The following is a 14,727-nucleotide window of genomic DNA, read 5'->3' as shown; positions in this document are numbered from 1 at the left end:
AGTCATTAATAGAAAACTATTCTCTCAGGCTAAATAAGGACTCAAGTCTAGGTTAAATTTAAAAACCATGAGGCACCTGCATGGCTCAGTGGGTTGAGCGTCCAACTTCAACTCAGGTCATAATCTCACAGTTTGTGAGTTCGAGCCCACATCAGGCTTGCTGCTGTCACTGTAGAGTCCACTTTGGATCCCCTGTGTCCTTCTGTGTCTGCCCCTCCCCTGCTCCCATTCTCTCTCTGTCTCTCAAAATAAATAAAAACATTAAAAAAAAAAAGAAAAGAAAAGAAAAAGAAAAAACCAACAATTCTGGGCCTGCTATGTCCCAAGCAAGAATAGTGAAAGGAGAGGTACACAGATATCTTCCACTGATGTTTCTGAATTCAAAAATTAAAGAGAAAATCCTAAGCATTCAGTGGTGGGGTAAGATGGAAATAGTTTCTTATAAAGAGATACCTTGGGTTAGACTGGTAATAAACATTTCATTTTTACTACTGAATGATGGACAACAATGGAATGTCTACATACTTTAAAGAAATAGGATTTCAAATCAACCAGCTATACTAGCTTTTAAGTGAGTGAGGAAAATAAAGACATTTTCCATGTACAAGGATTCAGAATACATACAATAGAAGTACAAGGTTTTCTGAAGCATTTCACTTACAACTAAGTAAAAGTCATTTCTTCAGTTGAAAAACCATTAGCTACTAGATACATGGAATTACTTTCCCTCCACTCAGAAAATTTTATAGTACGTATGTGACCGAAAGAACAAGACAGGCTAGCAGTGGTGTAATTTAAACTTAGGTGAAGTTTAAAAAAATTTTTTTTTAATATTTACTTTTTGAGAGAGAGAGAGAGAGAGAGAGAGAGAGAGTGAGAGCTCGAGTGGGGGAGGGGCAGAGAGAGAGACACACACAGAATCCAAAGCAGGCTCCAGGCTCTGAGCTGTTAGCACAGAGCCCGACGTGGGGCTCGAACTCACAGACTGTGAGATCATGACCTGCGTGGGAGTCACACGCTTTACTGACATGTTTCCTGAACAAAAATGACTTCCAGAAAAACAAACAAACAAACAAACAAACAGATAAATAAGTATTTCCCATAAGAAGACTTAAAAATAAATAGGAAGGTCTGTATCAGGTTTGTTTGTATTTAATAGGATGACTCAAAGCAACAGTGGCTTGAACAAAAGAGGGTGTTTCTCACATAAAATAAGCCTAATAGGTAGTTCAGGCCTGGTATAAAAGGAAGAGTGTTCTATTCTGTCACCCCCTAACTTTCTGTTCTGTCATCTTCAGGCCTAAATGACCTTCTTCAAGTCATCTGATGGCCCAAAAGGGCTGCTGGAGTTCTACCCATTATTTCCACATTCCAGATAGCAGCAAGGGCAAATGGGCATTCACAACTGAGAGAATATCTTTTATTATTTTTTTAATGTTTATTTATTTTGAGAAAGAGAGCACAGGAGCAAGGTAGGGAGAGAGGGGTGGGGGAGAGAGAGAGAGAGAGAGAGAGAGAGAGAGAGAGAGAGAGAGAGAGAATCCCAAGCAGGCTCCACCCTGTCAGCATGGAGCCCAATACAGCGCTCGATTCCACTGCAAGATCATGACCTGAGCAGAAATCAAGAGTCAGACGCTCAGCTGACTGAGCCACACCCCCTGAGGTAACATCTTTTAAAGACACTTCTTGGATCCCCTTCAACACTTCTACTTACATCTCATTAGCCAGAACTTTGTCACACGCTCATACTTAGAGCAAGAGAAGCTGGAAATTTAGTCTTTTATTCTGTATGGCAACGTGCGCTGAGCTGAAAATCCACGCTGTGTTTCAAAGGAGGAAGGCGAGAGCAGAGACTGGGAGGCCACTAAGCAGTATCTGCACAGAATACCACTTTGTTGACTAGAAAGATTCAGTCTTGTAAAATTCAAATTTCTTCAGGTACATCTATAAATTCAGTGCAATGCCAATGCCTGTTTTCCCTTTTAATTTAAAAACCTGAGGTAAGACCTGATCTAGTAATACACAGATCTTAACCATTACAGCTTAATGAATTCGGACAAGTGCATACAGCAGTAAAAACAACAGGCCTGTCACAACCCAGTGCCCCTGGGCAGGGCTTCATCCTATCAGCGGGGGTCTGGGTAGAGGAGGCCAGACCTGGTTCTCTCTGCCGTGCCTGCCTGGAATAGAACTCCAGCAACACGGGGCTGGGGACGAGTTTTAAAAAGCCAGCAGTCTGCCCCTCTGGGCCTGAAACCATAGCCCCAGACGGGAAGCCCAGAGAAGAGGGCGCCCTCCCAGGTTCTTAGTTCACACACCCGAGGTGGAGCTCCCGTTCTTGCCAAGATTTAGTAGATTTTCTTGAATAAATATTTCTCTATTTGCTGTATGCTTTTTGCCCTTGGGACAATTTCCAGAGACTTGGCATGATTTATTTAAAAAGGTATTTTTCACGAGTTAAATTGTTATTTTCCTGGCAGAGAGGGTCTAGGAAGGCCTGGCTCCACCCCTGCGACCCCATTCGTCATCGCTGGTGAACAATTTTCAGACATTCTTGTCTTTTTTCTCATATATATGACGTGTCTTTTATCTGGCTCTTTTAAATATATTTTTCTTTATGCTCAATTTTTAGCCATTTGACAATGAAGTGCCTTGACAGCAGTTCCTTCCTTTCTTTCTTTCTTTCTTTCTTTCTTTCTTTCTTTCTTTCTTTCTTTCTTTTTTCCTGCTTGGGGTTTACTGGGCTTCTTAGAAATATTTCAGCCAAAACTTCCTTAAATATTCTTTGCCCCATTAATTCTCTCCTCTCCTTCTGAATAACACATGTGTTAGATGCTTATTTTTCTATAGATAATTGAGGCCCTGGTGGGTGTTTTTTTGTTTGTTTTTTTTTTTTTTTTTGCCTTTTTTTCCCCCCCTTCAGTTTGGTGATTTTTATTGACTTTTCTTCAAGTTCTCTGATCTTTTCTTCTGTCATATTCATGGTGTTAATTCCATGCAATATTTTTTCAGGTATTGTATTTTTATTTCAGATATTGTACTTTCCAGTTTTATGATTTACACATTTTTTTTTAGCATTTTCATATCTTTCCTTAAATCCCCATGTGTTCACATTTTTTCCCCTGTAAATTCTTTAACATAGTTGTAATGGTAATTTTAAAATCCTTATATAGGGAGCAGCTGGGTGGCTCAGTCCGTTGAGCATCTGACACTTGGTTTGGGCTCAGGTCACGATCTCAGGGTTAGTGAGACAGAGCCCCCGCATCGGGATCTGTGCTGACAGTGCAGAGCCTGTTTGGGATTCTCTCTCTCTCCCTCTCTCTTTCCTCTCCCCAGCTCGCACACACATGTGTGCACACCCTCTCTCTGTCAAAATAAATAAACTTTTAAAAAATAAACAAAATCCTTGTATGCTAATTCCAATATCTGTGTTGTCTGTGGGTCTCCTTTTATTTTCTGGGTTTTGGGGGGGTTCCTCTTGTTTTATTAGGGGTCATATTTTTCTGCTTCTTTGTATGTCTGGCAATTTTTATTGTATACTGGGCATTGTAAATGATACATCGTGGAAACTCCAAATTCTGTTATCTTCCTCTGGTGAGGATTGGCTTTTGTTCCAGAAAGCAGCTAAATTTCTTGTGGATAACTCTAGTCCTTTGCAGGCTTGTTTCTTGGTTTTATTAAATGAATTATACTTTACTTTTTGCCCTTAGTCCTAGGATACAGCTCATAGTCCTGGGATGTGGTCCTTACATGTAAAGCATGATGCTTTTGGTGCACCACAGGAATGCAAGAGATGTTTCTCAAGTCCATCTAGTTTGGTAGGCTTTAACTTCAAACTCTATCTCCCTAGAACCAGGCAGCTGATGAGGTCTCTGCTCAGCTCTTTCAACCGTCCAGCTGTTGTTTTCTACTATTGCTCCTTGGAGTCTTGCCCTGGGCATTTGCAGTTGGGAAGAGTCAGCCAAGGTTCTGAGAAGATTTTGTACATAGATCTGGGGGCTCCCCCACTGTTACTCCGAACCTTCTGGGACTTCCCTTCCCCCTTCACCTTGCAGTTGCTCTGGCAGCCCTGAACTCTGGCCTCTAACTCTTTAGTCCAAGAAGTCGAAGTTCTACAGATTGCTCAATGTCTGCAGGGGAAAAGCCAGCGAAATGTGGATTATATGTCCTCCAGTTTGTGTCTGTTTGTGGTCCTTCTCTAGGGCCTTGAAGTAGGTCTATAAGCAAAGTTTATAATTATTATCAATGTGAGATGTAGTCTAATCCAAACTACTCTGCCATTACTTGAAGCCGGAAGCCTTTATATTTTTTTAAATATGAAGGAGATCATGTTATATATTCTATTTGATAACACTTTTTAAATTGAATAACATATTTTAGATATTGCTATGGGTCAATATATAGTGATTGACCTTATTTTGCCTGATACACGGTGCTTCAAGTATTCAATTCTAAGGCCGTACAACAAGAATAAGCTTAAATGGAACTATGAGTTATGAGTTAGACCTCTTTCAGTGTTCCTTGAAAGATACTAAATTACTTTCTTTTGAGTACAACTCCTTATGAAGACTGGACTGTAAGAGCTCTTTGCAGATCTACAACATCATGAATTTAAACAATCCTCTATTAATGTGCATTTTGGTGGTTTCCAGTTTTTCCTATTCCAAGCAATGATGTAATAAACATCCTTATACATTAATTTTTTTGTCTTTCCTACAGAATCATTATCCTAGGAGTGGAATTGATAAATCAAAGTAAATTCATATTTAAAATTTTAACATACAATTACAAATTACTCTCCAATAAAAGCTATCTCAATATATCCTCTCCAACAGTATATGAGAATGTTGTTCAACATTGGATATTATTAATCTTCTAAATCTTTCCCATAAGATTAACTATGCATATGACACTCATAAGATGAGGAGTATCCAGCCCTTTTTGCTGTTCTCAATCTTGATTTTGAGCTATTGCCCCATCCAATTTTCTGACATCGTGTCTCAGTCTTGCCTTTCCTTTGAAGGAAACAATCAGTCCTGTCTTCTGGGCTCCCCATCAAAAACAATTTAGATTCTTCCAGCCATGCTTCCTCTGACTATACCTGCAAAACCTCATTCCCGGTCCAACCTGGCCCAGAGCTTTATCCTCCAGTGCTGCTCTACTATGAATATTCACAATTGACCGCAATCCTTTCACATTCCCTCATTTACTTTCACAATTTACTTCATTTCTCAAAATTTTAAATAGACAACTTTGTCTTTGTGAATTAAGGTCACTGCAATTTCATTTTAACCTACAACAATTTTGCCAACTTTGTCAGTAAGCAATGCTTTAACATGCCTCCAAAATTATTGCTGTAACTTCCTTGTCTTTCTTACCTTTAAAAAGTAACCATTAAGAGAGCAAATTACATATTGGGACATTTTCTCAGTAAAATATATGTAAAGGAAGAGTCAAAGTCACTTTAAAGTTAGAAAACTAGACACATTTTTCCTGTACTTTCTCTGGATTCCCCCTAACTGACAGAAAGATATTCTTAAAAAAGATATAAAGTCAAGATAAAAAGAGAATTGGAGGGGAAAGGATAGCTAGAAAACATTGCAAGTTAAAAAACAGGAGGAAAGATAACCTACCTAGCAGACCCAGGAAATCTAAGTCCTAAGTGAGCAAGCTTATAAGCTTGTATAAAACCCAAAGCATCAAGAATTAGAAGCAATAGGAGTCTGTAATTTGGGAATGAAGGGAGGACAGAAATCTAAGGGGAAGCTAGATACAACCCTCTTTCCCAGCAAAAACCCTCTTCCCTACTTTGTGCAATCAGGTGACTCACTCTCTTTCTACGTCAGCAGAAAATGAGGTTTATACCCTGAAGAGAGTATAAACAGGTCTCTGAGATGGGAGACACATGGCATAGTTGAGAGAAGGAACAATTTTGGAAACAGAAGGATTAAATAATAAATATTAAGACACTCCCCTATAGCTCCTCGCTCTCTTCCATCACTTGGTTCCCATAATACTGTGCAGGATATAAGGCAATTCTTCTCTGAAAAACATCTGACAAGCCAAAGGAAAGATCTAAAATTATCCAATTAAACAGCGCAGCCTGATCTGGTGGTCTTTCAGTCTCATCGACCATACTTAGCTGTCATTAAGTTTTTCAGTGTCCCCATTTTTTTTTTTAAAGATGTTTATCCATTTATTTTGAGAGAAAGAGAGAGAGAATGCAAGCAGGGGAGGGGCAGAGAGAGAGAGAGAATCCCAAGCAGGCTCTGCATAGCCAGCATGGAGCCCAGTTTGAGGCTCGATCCCAAAAACCATGAGATCATGACCTGAGCCGAAATCAAGAGTCTAATGCTTAACCAACTGAGCCAGCCTGGTGCCCTGCCCCTGTGATGTAAATGTAATCGAACAACCATAGATCACCAGATATTTGAAGAAAGACTTAAACATGAAAGAGATTAAAAACAAAGAATTAATTTGGAGAAAACAGAAATTAAATAATAAGGTGAAAACTATCAGAGAGCTACAAGGGTATGCTATAAATGTGAAGCAGTAGGATGATGTTTTAAAAGGTGAATTCATAAAACAAAAAAGTCTTAGAAATTTAAAAAATGGTATAAACTAAAAATCCAATTAAAAGGTTGGAAGAAAAATTTGACAAAACATTACAAAGGATGACAAAATGACAGAAAACAGGACAGAAGAGATCAGAACATCTGAGGACCAAATCAGGAAGTTCAATATCCAAATAATATGAGTCATGGAAAGAGGAACAAATTAAAAAATGGAGGAAATAAAATCACTAAATAAATAATTCAAGAAAAATTCTTAGTATTGAAGGCTATTGTCAGATAAAAGGGGCCTATCACGTGTCCAGCAAAATGAATAAAATATATTAGTCAAACTATATCATATTTAAGAATATTGGAGTCAAAGAGAAAACCCTAAAAGCTTTGAGAGAGTAAAAAACTGGTTAAATTAAAAAAAAAATCAGAATGGCTTCGATCTTTTCAACAGCAACTAAGGAAACTAGAAAAAAATCTGCAAGTAAGGGAATTTTTTAGAATCTTATGTCAAATGAAACTAGCAAAAATTAATATTAAAAAAAGCAATAATTAAATAATGTAAAGCCTTTTCAGATAGGTAAGTTCTCAAACAACATACCCACTATGCAGTGTTCTCAGGATGCAACTGGAGGAGCTATTCCACAAAAATAGGGGAATGAAACACAAGAAAGACATGGGATCTAGGACAAAAGGAACCCAACAAGAGAGAGGTGAAAGAAACCCCCTGCGTGTTGGTGAAGGGAAATCTCGTGATAACAACCATACTGCAGGTCTAAAGAACAACTAGTCTAGACTGGAGCAAATCAGAAGACTCTGAGAAAAACCTGGGAGGACAAAACTGATAGAATGCCTAATGCATATGAGCATTTTGAGAGGAGATGAAATAAGGATGAATTAGTGATAGATACATAGAAAATAAATAAGACAAATAACTCCAGGTAAAATCAAAAGTTCCTTAAGGAAAAGTAGTCATAGTTCAACATTTATATTATCATATTAATTCTGATCCAATCAAAATTATGATATAAACATTGGAAGAATGAAGGATGGGAAGTGTGTATGTGGAAGAGAGGTAGCAATGGAAGGTAAGATGTCTCCATAGTGACTCCATGTGAGAAGCCAGTAAATAATGCCCAAAGCTTGAAAAATCAGTGACTCAGCAATTCCACTCCTAGGTCTGTACCCGAGAATTGACAACATGTATCCACACAAAAACTTGTACACGGATGTTCGTAGCAGCTTCCTTCATAATAGCCAGAAAGTAGACACAACCTCAGTGTCCATCAACTGTTGAATGGATAAACAAAAAAGTGGTATATCCTTTCAATGGAGCATCACTCAGCTTACAGAAAGGAATAAATTACTGACACATGCTGCAACATGGATGAACTCTGAAAACATTACTCTAAGTGAAAGAAGCCAGACACACAAGGCCATATACTGCATGATCCCATTAATGAAATGTCCGTAAAAAGCAAATCCATGAGATGGTAAGTAGATTAGTGGTTTCCAAGGCTGGGGACAGAGGACATGGAGAGTGGCTGTTAGTGTGTTTGGTGTTTTGTTTTTTTTAGGATATTGAAAATGTTCTAAAATTACATAGTGGTGATGGTTGCAAACTCCATGAATATATTTTTAAAAATCAATGAATTGTACAATTATTTAAAAGGGTAAATTTCATGGTATATGAATTATATCTCAATATAATTGTCATAAAAAATCAAGGGGTAGCAGCTATTAAGAGATATAGTGGATCTGAAATGAAACAGCTAAATAAATTGAAGTGGGTTCCCTAGTGGACTAAATTTAGATGAGGGAAGTGGATGGTCAAAGGATGTTCTTTGTAATCAGTCATGTAAGACTATCTGACTCTTTATAGGGTTGCATTACTTCAATGGAAGTAAAAATGACATAATCAGTGACTGAAGAGCAAGTGGAAAGATCTGGAAGTTCTTGCCAATCCCCTAAGCTGGCAGCACGGACTGTGGCTTTGTAAAGTCTGGACCACGTGAGTTGCCTTCAGTATGACTGTTGCCCCTTCACCAACAATGGGCAGCATCTCCACTGACGTCCTGATATGTTCATTTAACTTGGCAACAATGGACACAAGCTACATTGAACAAGGTGCTGTTCATGTCTTGTCACCATAGCCCCCTCACTGCCCCAGCACCTGACACATTGGCTTAAATATTTTTTTGAATTAGTGGAAAAATGAAACAAGTTCTAGGCAAACTAGAGGCAAATGAAATAATATTGAGGTCTTAGAATATTGGGGTCCTACATATAGGGCCTGGACAGTATATGCTGTCTGAGTGTGGTGAAGGGCCAGGTCACAAGAAATGGTACCTCATTACCAGTGCTGTAGAACCGGCACATAGAATTTACAGTAATATTTTCAGGTTACAGGCTATCGTGTCTCATGCCAACCTCTTTCTCACTGTTTCCATAGTCATTGACTAGCATTTGTAAAATAATCGTTGATAGCTTTCGCCCTGTTATCTTTGACTGTGGTTCATTGAATAAAGGGGCATTACTGAAAGGTGACATCTTGGAGAGGAAAACTCAAAAGCAAAATAAATGGTCCAACAGAGCCACCAAAATGGAAGGCTAACCGATGACAGAGCTCAAGGACCAAGCCTGAGGTAATGAAGCAGAGAGTAGGGGACCAGAGCATCCTCATAGGAACCTTCTGACCCCCAAGTGAGAGTGGGCCTCCTTTCAGTATGCTCTCATAGCTCACTGGTCTTTTTCTTCTTATCATTTGTTGTAGCTTATAACTCTTCACTGGATTGTAAGCTCCATGAGGACAGGATATATGCTTGTTTAGTTCACTGTGATATCCCTCACCAGTGCTTGGTACATTGTAGGTACTACAAAAACTTATTTGTTGAATGAATGAATGAATGAATGAATCAAGGAAGAGCAGAAAAGTCTGAGGTTGCATGTGAGATGTAGAGCCTAGGGAAAGAAGAGGAAACCATAGTGGCTTGATGTGGGATGCCAACAGCCTGGACATGGGAAGGAAGAGGTTCACAGAAGTGCCAACTGTACCTGGAGACTGGAGCAGTAAAGACGCACAAACATGAGTTTGTGCCTGAACCACTCACTATGAATCTTAAATACTGGGGCCATTACTGCCTGAGCAAGCCCTGTACTGCAAGGGAGGCCACCATGTTTGGAGATCTGTTTAGGTCACAGTCGGTGGGACCAGGAAGGGAATTCCTCAGATTGTTACATGTTACAAACTTCAGGTTGACCAATATTGATTTCACATAATCTTTGCTGGAATTAACAAATTCAGATGGCAGATCATGTCCCAATCCTGTGAGTGATTTAAAAAGATAAGCTGTTTGGAAGGCTGGATGGCAGTCATAGTCAGCTATAAAGGGCAGGGCGATTGTTCCTCAGAGGGTAGAGTGGGCTAATGACATTTCACTTTGGAAACAGTTTTGGTGTCTACTCCTTGGAGACAGAAGGAAAGCTTTAGGGTGAGGACAGAGAGCAATGAGATTCTTTAGTGATGTCAAGGAGGAGCTCAGATTTCCTTTATCTAGATCAAGTAAGAATACTTACTCCCCAGAACACTCAGATATGATGATAACTTCTTAGTACTGCCCCCATAATTGTGGGAAAAAGAAAATTTAAATCATTTATCTAAATCATGGTTGCCAGGAATGGAATGTGGAATCCTCATGCTCAGAGAAAGGGAACAGGCCCCTACTTGCTGAGAATCTGGCTTTTCCTACACTTTCTCGTGCAAAGGCTATCAGGAGAAGGTTATGAATAGAGTCCTTTTCCTTCAGCCAATGAGACAAATGCTCTATTCAAACCCAAGCTGTGTCCTGCCTGCAGACTGTCTCAGCCAGGATTATCTTGGCTTTTGATGAAATCCCACAGGGCAATAACCACAACCTCACTTTGCTGTGCCACATCACATGACTTTATGGTTGGCGCAGCAGGAGATATTAAAGAACATCTATTTTATGAACATCACTCACTTAATTTCTGTAATAATGACAGGAGAAAGGCACTGACACCAAAAATCCAGCAGGTGGACTGGAGACATGTTTAATATGAAGCTGACAGGGCCATTCTGGGCCCTTGGCTGTACCTCAGGAGGTTATAAACAACAACAACAACAACAACAACAACAACAACAACAACTCAGGCAGACCTGAGTTCAGATTTTGGCATTGCTATATATCTTAGTGAATGACCTCGGCCAGGTTAGTTAACTTCCTGGAGCATCAGGTTCCTGACCTGTAAAATAAGAGAAGTGAGGCTAAAATCCTAGCTCCTAAGGTTGTCAGAGGATGAAATGACACGAAACTTAGTTGAGATCACCTTCCATGTGCCTGGGTCATATGCTCCATCAGTGCTGCTTCCTCTCCTTTTCTCTCCTCCCACCCTCTGCTCAGGGTATGTGAATGTGGTGCTCGGGCAGACTGAGTCCATTGAGATGGAGCAGGAATTTAGCCAAGGGGACGTGTTCTAGCATTGCCTTAAATAAGTACCAGGACACAGTCTCTATGCAGCCTGTAATGAGGTAGGGGGAAAGGAAGCATATCCTGGGTCACCTGTTCTGGAGAGTTCTTTCTGTGCTGATGACTACAGCAGGTCCCCTCAGTGGAGCCTGGGACGCTGTGCTTCAGCAGCTGCAGCTGCCCCCGGGAACTGCTCAGCATCAAGGATGTGGAGTGTAGGAACATTTAGACCCAGCGTCCGTTGACTCCCTCTTTCCACAAATATTGAAAACCTAAATACAAGACAGACACCATTCATTCATTCACTCATTCATCAAATATTTCTATAACATTTATTCTATGCCTGACACTGTTCTAAGCACTTTACAAATACTATCTCAATGACTCCTCAGATCAGTGCTGTGAGGGTGACACTATTATCTCTATTTCACAGGTAACGAAAGTGAAGCACAGAGAAGTTCCAGAACTTGCCCAAGAAACATGTGCACAAGACTGATTTTTACTCAGTGACAGTTAACATTTATAGTACTTCATTGTTTGTCTAGCGGGGATGGGTAAGCATACATTCATTTATTCACATTTCCATTCACTGAGACTCATTAATGAAGTTTGTGCCAGATTAGGAAAGGCAGGGTCGACCACAAGGTACAGGTCTGCCCTCATGGAGCTGACAATCCAAGGAGCAAATGCCAAGTGAGCCTCACTTGTATCCTATGACTTTGCAACCAGCAAAGTTGGGCCAAGAATGCTGACTTGGGTCAAGGATGCTGTCGTTTCCAGTCGAACAGACTTCTTTATATAAAATAAATGACTTTTCTGGGACATTAAACATGTGGCCTTTGCCCTTATAAGGCCCATACTAAGGAGTCCATCAGTTGTGCTTGTTTAAACTTCATAGTTTAGAAGAGAAAGTGCATGCAAGGCTAATGCACCCATCAAAAACCCAACAGAGTATAAGAAGGGCCCAGTGTTCCCAAACTTCCTATGTGTATCACTAATGAAGAATATTTTGTATGAGGTGTTAGGTATTTATTTCTGTGTGTCCTGTAAAACATATACACGACAACAGTGACTCATATTTCAAACATACTATTGCTTAAAGATTTTTTAAAGTGAGTTAATTCAAAAAAATGTTAAATTAATAATGGCACAGGTGGTATATTTGATACTGAAAATTAACAAAGTGGCACTCAGCTGACCGGAGTTTGGGAAGCATACAGCAGCTCCCTTTGGGGGATGACTGGCATTTCAGGCAAGGCAGCTCTTCACTGGGTAGGGCGACCTCCCATAGTGTCAAATGCTTACTATGGTACCCCCCACGCATGGGGACAACCCCCTCCAAAAAATGCCTCCAAACATTTCCAAATGCCACATGGTGAAGGGCTGGGGGGATGTAGTGCCACCCCGGTTAGGAACTACTCCTAAAGATTTTCTGGAGGCCCCTTTAGAAAAAAAAAGCTATTTTCAGATATTTTTGAAATATAGAAGGAAGAGAAGAAAAAGCCAAGTTCAATTTCCAAGTGGCAAGAGGTACCAGAGTAAGCAAATTGAGAACCCAAATGGGAAGACAGCAAATATACAGAAACTCCTGGCAAGAGCGGGGACAGACAGAGAAGGCCTGGGGCTGTCGACAGAGCCTTCTGGCTTGGGGCTGCTGTCATGGGGCAAGAGCAGTTCCTTCCTGCTTGTCTTACAGGTGCCACCTGGCATCTGACAATGACCAGAGAAAGTGCCCACTGCCTGCTGAAGAACAGGCAATACAACCTATTGCCTGAACCAAATGCAATGACAGCAAGCCAGGAGGGTATTTTGCAAGAATACAAGGATCATATGATAAAACAATGTGACAGACTCATCAATCATTAAAGCAAGAAAAGAAGGTCCTGGAAGACCACAAATCTGTTTCCAAGTGACCCACAATGTGCTGCTTACAGTGAGGAGGAATCATGAGAGGAGGAGAATAAATTAATGCTATTCGTACGCCACCCAGGATACTATTCATGCCCTTTAAAAATCTTGATAATTTTTGGCACCTTTGAGCCACTAGTCTTCCCAGCACGCTCTATGTTTGAGTGTCCTCTGCCTCAGTGTGCCTACAGAATAAATCTTTCCAAAGATGGCAACAGGTGGTCTCATGGAGAAAAGTTTTCAATGTCAAAATAGGTTTGGGAAATACTGCCCGTTTCCATCTTGGAGATTCACAATGCATATTAGCACCTTAAAGGTTTTGAGAAAATTTCTTCTATTCCCTTGGTAATCAAAAAAGGTGAAATTCAAACCCTTCTGGTTTTAGAAGTTAGTGAACTTGTCCCACTGAACCCAACTGATGTAATCTTCTTGGGAAGCAAGCTCATCACCACTGTCCCTAGTCTCTGTCTTATCCATCCTCACTTCTGGGCCTCCTGTCGCATTCCTCCTCCCTCTAGAAACACCCTTCCCCAGCCTTTCTACTTATCTATGGTCTGTCAGGCCCCAGCTCAAAGATTCATGTTCTATTTATTGTACCCTACAATGGACTTTTTTTACTATGAACTTTCTTAGAGCTATATCTGTGCAGGGCGGTGTCATGTCATGTTGACTTGGGATTATTTTCTGGGTGTGTGATATAGAGAGTTTGTAAGCAGCTTTGCTTCTTTTCAACTTCTCAAGGGAGTCTGTTATTGTACTATGAATTATATGGGCCTTATTAAAAAAAACCCTTCTTGATACACATCCTGGTGGATGTGCCAATGGCTGGCTTTGTTTCCTTATAAAACCACTTAGACTCTTTCTGTCTCTATGAATTAGCAGCCATTGCATAATGGTTGAAAATATGTATTCACATTTTGTATGTTTAATTACTCTCACATTCCTCAAATTAAATGAAATGTCTACTACAACAGATTTTATCTAAAACTGTATAATGTTGGGGAGTATTCAAAGCCAAAGTTAAGAATGTCCTCCTGGAAATGGAATTTGGCCTTTTACCCACATGAATCTTAAGAGTTTATTTTTATTTTTAGAATATTCCCTACCTTCCTCACCGCCCCCCGCTCAAAACCCCTGCCTTTCCCATGGCCTTTCTCTTAACGGTAAATAGTGATTTCATCCTTCTATTTGTTTAGGAAAAAAATCTTGTCATTTCATCATTGATTTTTTTTTTTACTTTTCTTTTTTCTTTTTCTTTTACAGAGTTGGGGGAAGGGGCAGAGGGAGAGGGAGAGAGAGAATATTAAGCAGGCTTCATGCTCAGTGTGGAGCCCTATGTGGAGCTCAAATTCATGAGTTGTGAGATCATGACCTGAACCGAAATCAAGAGTCAGATGCTTAACCAACTGAGCCACCCAGGTGCCCCTGATTTTTTTTCTTTTAACATCACACCCAATCCATCAACAAATCCATTTGGCTCTTCCTTCAAAACATTCAGAATCTGACCACTGCTCCCACTCTCCACGTAACAGGTTGTGTCCCCTGGAAGCTGACTCTGAGATGGAGTTAAGTGGACAGGAAGGTTATCAAGGAGTGCTCCTGGGATTAATGCCTGGGGAAGGGATGCAAACAGGCTTGGGCAGAAGGAAAAGTTGGGCTGTGATTTGGTCACCCCAAAGGCCTGTGCTGACTCCACGAGGAGCCCTGAGCTGGGACGGCCCTTAGGAGTTGTCTTGAAGTGGGGTGAGGGGCCACGCCTTTGTACCCCT

Source organism: Lynx rufus, unplaced genomic scaffold (assembly GCF_022079265.1).
Source record: "Lynx rufus isolate CCGP_SWC_20201006 ecotype Redwood Valley unplaced genomic scaffold, mLynRuf1.p SCAF_7, whole genome shotgun sequence".
Lineage (NCBI taxonomy): Eukaryota > Metazoa > Chordata > Mammalia > Carnivora > Felidae > Lynx > Lynx rufus.
The sequence above is the reverse complement of the archived record's forward strand: the minus strand, read 5'-3'. Positions refer to the sequence as shown.